Source organism: Stomoxys calcitrans, chromosome 1 (genome assembly GCF_963082655.1).
Source record: "Stomoxys calcitrans chromosome 1, idStoCalc2.1, whole genome shotgun sequence".
NCBI classification, from domain to species: Eukaryota; Metazoa; Arthropoda; class Insecta; order Diptera; family Muscidae; genus Stomoxys; species Stomoxys calcitrans.
In genome coordinates this window covers 193,954,531-193,962,377 of record NC_081552.1, presented here as the reverse complement: position 1 = coordinate 193,962,377, position 7,847 = coordinate 193,954,531, and positions in this window count along the sequence as shown.

The window sequence follows — 7,847 nt, the reverse complement described above, 5'->3', positions numbered from 1 at the left end:
TTATTTATTTATTTATTATTATAGTCAATGGAATTCATATCCTTACAGACTAAGATTAAATTCAAAAAATATAAATATATTTACAAAAACTATGTTAGGGGAAAAGCGCAATATAAACTTGACCTAAATACTTCTTTAGATGTGCTAAAATCAATACTTGGCTTCGATTCTTTTTGAAAATTTAAATTAATTCGATTTAAATTTAAAAATGAGCGTGTTAGTGGTCCATTGCGGGCATAATTGCAACGATGAAATTTAATACTAAATAAATCAGTAAATCGTAAACTCCTTACTGGAACAGAAAACGGAACTAAAGCCAACAAATCGGGAGAATCGACACGATTATTAATCAAATCAAAAATAAATAAAGCAGACTGAAATTTTCTACGGCAATCCAAACTCTGTAGTCCCAGTAACAAACATCGCGACCGATATGGTGGATGCTCCAAAGGAAACAAAGGCCTAAGGGCAAATTTAGAAAAAAGTTTTTGAATTCGTTCAATACGACCGATATGCGAAATACAATAAGGATCCCAAATGATGGCGGCATACTCCAACTTTGATCTAACAAAAGTTGTATATAATATCTTGAAAGTGTTAGGATCAGAAAAATCAAAGCAATTTCTCTTAATAAAAGCCCTCAGAATCGAAAAATCCAAGAATGTTTAAAATCGCTGTAACTTTTTAATATCTTCGAATTTCGAAGATCCGATGGCAACCCTGGATTGCAAATTCAAACCAGTATCATCTGGTAAAAACATTTTTCAAATCTGTTCACTTCCATATTTTTTTGCATTTTTCGAGCAACGGGTTACCCTTTGGAAATCTTCAATTTTCGAAGCCCCAAAATTTGTTGAGTTAAGGACAAAGAAGTGAAGTTTATGCCTGAGAAAAATTATCTGCCGCAGTCCCAAATCTATTTCTTCCAAAAATAAGCTCAAAATCGTAATATTTTGCGCTAAGAATCGAAAAATCCAAGAATGTTTAAAATCGCTGTAACTTCGTTACATCTTCGAATTTCGAAGATCCGATGGCAACCCTGGATTGCAAATTCAAACCAGTATCATCTGGTAAAAACATTTTTCAAATCTGTTCACTTCGATATTTTTTTGCATTTTCCGAGCAAGGGGTTAGCCTTTGGAAATGTTCAATTTTCGAAGCCCCAAAATTTGTTGAGATAAGGACACAGAAGTGAAGTTTATGCCTGAAAAAACTATCTGCCATAATCCCAAATGCATTTCTTCCAAAAATAAGCTCAAAATCGTAATATTTTGCGCTAACAATCGAAAAATCCAAGAATGTTTAAAATCGCTGTAACTTCGTAATATCTTCGAATTGCGAAGATCCGATGGCAACCCTGGATTGCAAATTCAAACCAGTATCATCTGGTAAAAACATTTTTCAAATCTGTTCACTTCGATATTTTTTTGCATTTTTCGTGCAAGGGGTTAGCCTTTGGAAATCTTCAATTTTCGAAGCCCCAAAATTTGTTGAGATAAGGACACAGAAGTGAAGTTTTTGCCTGAAAAAACTATCTGCCATAATCCCAAATGCATTTCTTCAAAAAATAAGTTCAAAATCGTAATATTTTGCGCTAAGAATCGAAAAATCCAAGAATGTTTAAAATCGCTGTAACTTTTTAATATCTTCGAATTTCGAAGATCCGATGGCAACCCTGGATGCAAATTCAAACCAGTATCATCTGGTTAAAACATTTTTCAAATCTGTTCACTTCGATATTTTTTTGCATTTTTCGAGCAAGGGGTTACCCTTTGGAAATCTTCAATTTTCGAAGCCCCAAAATTTGTTGAGTTAAGGACAAAGAAGTGAAGTTTATGCCTGAGAAAAATTATCTGCCGCAGTCCCAAATCTATTTCTTCCAAAAATAAGCTCAAAATCGTAATATTTTGCGCTAAGAATCGAAAAATCCAAGAATGTTTAAAATCGCTGTAACTTCGTTACATCTTCGAATTTCAAAGATCCGATGGCAACCCTGGATTGCAAATTCAAACCAGTATCATCTGGTAAAAACATTTTTCAAATCTGTTCACTTCGATATTTTTTTGCATTTTCCGAGCAAGGGGTTAGCCTTTGGAAATGTTCAATTTTCGAAGCCCCAAAATTTGTTGAGATAAGGACACAGAAGTGAAGTTTATGCCTGAAAAAACTATCTGCCATAATCCCAAATGCATTTCTTCCAAAAATAAGCTCAAAATCGTAATATTTTGCGCTAACAATCGAAAAATCCAAGAATGTTTAAAATCACTGTAACTTCGTAATATCTTCGAATTTCGAAGATCCGATGGCAACCCTGGATTGCAAATTCAAACCAGTATCATCTGGTAAAAACATTTTTCAAATCTGTTCACTTCGATATTTTTTTGCATTTTTCGTGCAAGGGGTTAGCCTTTGGAAATCTTCAATTTTCGAAGCCCCAAAATTTGTTGAGATAAGGACACAGAAGTGAAGTTTTTGCCTGAAAAAACTATCTGCCATAATCCCAAATGCATTTCTTCAAAAAATAAGTTCAAAATCGTAATATTTTGCGCTAAGAATCGAAAAATCCAAGAATGTTTAAAATCGCTGTAACTTTTTAATATCTTCGAATTTCGAAGATCCGATGGCAACCCTGGATTGCAAATTCAAACCAGTATCATCTGGTTAAAACATTTTTCAAATCTGTTCACTTCGATATTTTTTTGCATTTTTCGAGCAAGGGGTTACCCTTTGGAAATCTTCAATTTTCGAAGCCCCAAAATTTGTTGAGTTAAGGACAAAGAAGTGAAGTTTATGCCTGAGAAAAATTATCTGCCGCAGTCCCAAATCTATTTCTTCCAAAAATAAGCTCAAAATCGTAATATTTTGCGCTAAGAATCGAAAAATCCAAGAATGTTTAAAATCGCTGTAACTTCGTTACATCTTCGAATTTCGAAGATCCGATGGCAACCCTGGATTGCAAATTCAAACCAGTATCATCTGGTAAAAACATTTTTCAAATCTGTTCACTTCGATATTTTTTTGCATTTTTCGTGCAAGGGGTTAGCCTTTGGAAATCTTCAATTTTCGAAGCCCCAAAATTTGTTGAGATAAGGACACAGAAGTGAAGTTTATGCCTGAAAAAACTATCTGCCACAATCCCAAATGCATTTCTTCAAAAAATAAGCTCAAAATCGTAATATTTTGCCCTCAGAATCGAAAAATCCAAGAATGTTTAAAATCGCTGTAACTTCTTAATATCTTCGAATTTCGAAGAACGATGGCAACCCTGGATTGCAAATTCAAACCAGTATCATCTGGTAAAAACATTTTTCAAATCTGTTCACTTCGATATTTTTTTGCATTTTTCGAGCAAGGGGTTAGCCTTTGGAAATGTTCAATTTTCGAAGCCCCAAAATTTGTTGAGATAAGGACACAGAAGTGAAGTTTATGCCTGAAAAAACTATCTGCCGCAGTCCCAAATGCATTTCTTCGAAAAATAAGCTCAAAATCGTAATATTTTGCGCTAAGAATCGAAAAATCCAAGAATGTTTAAAATCGCTGTAACTTTTTAATATCTTCGAATTTCGAAGATTCGATGGCAACCCTGGATTGCAAATTCAAACCAGTATCATCTGGTAAAAACATTTTTCAAATCTGTTCACTTCGATATTTTTTTTGCATTTTTCGAGCAAGGGGTTAGCCTTTGGAAATCTTCAATTTTCGAAGCCCCAAAATTTGTTGAGATAAGGACACAGAAGTGAAGTTTATGCCTGAAAAAACTATCTGCCGCAGTCCCAAATGCATTTCTTCGAAAAATAAGCTCAAAATCGTAATATTTTGCCCTCAGAATCGAAAAATCCAAGAATGTTTAAAATCGCTGTAACTTCTTAATATCTTCGAATTTCGAAGATCCGATGGCAACCCTGGATTGCAAATTCAAACCAGTATCATCTGGTAAAAACATTTTTCAAATCTGTTCACTTCGAAATTTTTTTGCATTTTTCGAGCAAGGGGTTAGCTTTTGGAAATCTTTAATTTTCGAAGCCCCAAAATTTGTTGAGTTAAGGACACAGAAGTGAAGTTTATGCCTGAAAAAACTATCTACCGCAGTCCCAAATCCATTTCTTCCAAAAATAAGCTCAAAATCGTAATATTTTGCGCTAAGAATCGAAAAATCCAAGAATGTTTAAAATCGCTGTAACTTCGTTACATCTTCGAATTTCGAAGATCCGATGGCAACCCTGGATTGCAAATTCAAACCAGTATCATCTGGTAAAAACATTTTTCAAATCTGTTCACTTCGATATTTTTTTGCATTTTTCGTGCAAGGGGTTAGCCTTTGGAAATCTTCAATTTTCGAAGCCCCAAAATTTGTTGAGTTAAGGACACAGAAGTGAAGTTTATGCCTGAAAAAACTATCTGCCGCAATCCCAAATGCATTTCTTCGAAAAATAAGCTCAAAATCGTAATATTTTGCCCTCAGAATCGAAAAATCCAAGAATGTTTAAAATCGCTGTAACTTCTTAATATCTTCGAATTTCGAAGATCCGATGGCAACCCTGGATTGCAAATCCAAACCAGTATCATCTGGTAAAAACATTTTTCAAATCTGTTCACTTCGATATCTTTTTGCATTTTTCGAGCAAGGGGTTAGCCTTTGGAAATCTTCAATTTTCGAAGCCCCAAAATTTGTTGAGTTAAGGACACAGAAGTGAAATTTATGCCTGAGAAAAATTATCTGCCACAGTCCCAAATGCATTTCTTCCAAAAATAAGCTCAAAAGCGTAATATTTTGCGCTAAGAATCGAAAAATCCAAGAATGTTTAAAATCGCTGTAACTTCGTTATATCTTCGAATTTCGAAGATCCGATGGCAACCCTGGATTGCAAATTCAAACCAGTATCATCTGGTAAAAACATTTTTCAAATCTGTTCACTTCGATATTTTTTTGCATTTTTCGAGCAAGGGGTTAGCCTTTGGAAATCTTCAATTTTCGAAGCCCCAAAATTTGTTGAGATAAGGACACAGAAGTGAAGTTTATGCCTGAAAAAACTATCTGCCGCAGTCCCAAATGCATATCTTCGAAAAATAAGCTCAAAATCGTAATATTTTGCCCTCAGAATCGAAAAATCCAAGAATGTATAAAATCGCTGTAACTTCTTAATATCTTCGAATTTCGAAGATCCGACGGCAACCCTGGATTGCAAATTCAAACCAGTATCATCTGGTAAAAACATTTTTCAAATCTGTTCACTTCGATATTTTTTTGCATTTTTCGAGCAAGGGGTTAGCCTTTGGAAATGTTCAATTTTCGAAGCCCCAAAATTTGTTGAGATAAGGACACAGAAGTGAAGTTTATGCCTGAAAAAACTATCTGCTGCAGTCCCAAATGCATTTCTTCGAAAAATAAGCTCAAAATCGTAATATTTTGCGCTAAGAATCGAAAAATCCAAGAATGTTTAAAATCGCTGTAACTTCGTAACATCTCCGAATTTCGAAGATCCGATGGCAACCCTGGATTGCAAATTCAAACCAGTATCATCTGGTAAAACCAGTTTTCAAATCTGTTCACTTCGATATTTGTTTGCATTTTTCGAGCAAGGGGTTAGCCTTTGGAAATCTTCAATTTTCGAAGCCCCAAAATTTGTTGAGTTAAGGACACAGAAGTGAAGTTTACGCCTGAAAAAACTATCTGCCGCAATCCCAAATGCATTTCTTCGAAAAAATTGTAATATTTTGCGCTAAGAATCGAAAAATCCAAGAATGTTTAAAATCGCTGTAACTTCGTAACATCTTCGAATTTCGAAGATCCGATGGCAACCCTGGATTGCAAATTCAAACCAGTATCATCTGGTAAAACCAGTTTTCAAATCTGTTTGCATTTTTCGAGCAAGGGATTAGCCTTTGGAAATCTTCAATTTTCGAAGCCCCAAAATTTGTTGAGTTAAGGACACAGAAGTGAAGTTTACGCCTGAAAAAACTATCTGCCGCAGTCCCAAATGCATTTCTTCGAAAAAATTGTAATATTTTGCGCTCAGAATCGAAAAATCCAAGAATGTTTAAAATCGCTGTAACCTCGTAATATCTTCGAATTTCGAAGATCCGATGGCAACCCTGGATTGCAAATTCAAACCAGTATCATCTGGTAAAAACATTTTTCAAATCTGTTCACTTCGATATTTTTTTGCATTTTTCGAGCAAGGGGTTAGCCTTTGGAAATCTTCAATTTTCAAAGCCCCAAAATTTGTTGAGATAAGAACACAGAAGTGAAGTTTATGCCTGAAAAAACTATCTGCCGCAGTCCCAAATGCATTTCTTCGAAAAATAAGCTCAAAATCGTAATATTTTGCGCTAAGAATCGAAAAATCCAAGAATGTTTAAAATCGATGTAACTTTGTTATATCTTCGAATTTCGAAGATCCGATGGCAACCCAGGATTGCAAATTCAAACCAGTATCATCTGGTAAAAACATTTTTCAAATCTGTTCACTTCGATATTTTTTGCATTTTTCGAGCAAGGGGTTAGCCTTTGGAAATCTTCAATTTTCGAAGCCCCAAAATTTGTTGAGATAAGGACACAGAAGTGAAGTTTACGCCTGAAAAAACTATCTGCCGCAATCCCAAATGCATTTCTTCGAAAAAATTGTAATATTTTGCGCTCAGAATCGAAAAATCCAAGAATGTTTAAAATCGCTGTAACTTCGTAACATCTTCGAATTTCGAAGATCCGATGGCAACCCTGGATTGCAAATTCAAACCAGTATCATCTGGTAAAACCAGTTTTCAAATCTGTTTGCATTTTTCGAGCAAGGGGTTAGCCTTTGGAAATCTTCAATTTTCGAAGCCCCAAAATTTGTTGAGTTAAGGACACAGAAGTGAAGTTTACGCCTGAAAAAACTATCTGCCGCAATCCCAAATGCATTTCTTCGAAAAAATTGTAATATTTTGCGCTCAGAATCGAAAAATCCAAGAATGTTTAAAATCGCTGTAACCTCGTAATATCTTCGAATTTCGAAGATCCGATGGCAACCCTGGATTGCAAATTCAAACCAGTATCATCTGGTAAAAACATTTTTCAAATCTGTTCACTTCGATATTTTTTTGCATTTTTCGAGCAAGGGGTTAGCCTTTGGAAATCTTCAATTTCAAAGCCCCAAAATTTGTTGAGATAAGAACACAGAAGTGAAGTTTATGCCTGAAAAAACTATCTGCCGCAGTCCCAAATGCATTTCTTCGAAAAATAAGCTCAAAATCGTAATATTTTGCGCTAAGAATCGAAAAATCCAAGAATGTTTAAAATCGATGTAACTTTGTTATATCTTCGAATTTCGAAGATCCGATGGCAACCCAGGATTGCAAATTCAAACCAGTATCATCTGGTAAAAACATTTTTCAAATCTGTTCACTTCGATATTTTTTGCATTTTTCGAGCAAGGGGTTAGCCTTTGGAAATCTTCAATTTTCGAAGCCCCAAAATTTGTTGAGATAAGGACACAGAAGTGAAGTTTATGCCTGAAAAAGCTATCTGCCGCAGTCCCAAATGCATTTCTTCGAAAAATAAGCTCAAAATCGTAATATTTTGCGCTCAGAATCGAAAAATCCAATAATGTTTAAAATCGCTGTAACTTCTTAATATCTTCGAATTTCGAAGATCCGACGGCAACCCTGGATTGCAAATTCAAACCAGTATCATCTGGTAAAAACATTTTTCAAATCTGTTCACTTCGATATTTTTTTGCATTTTTCGAGCAAGGGGTTAACCTTTGGAAATGTTCAATTTTCAAAGCCCCAAAATTTGTTGAGATAAGGACACAGAAGTGAAGTTTATGCCTGAGAAAACTATCTGCCGCAGTCCCAAATGCATTTCT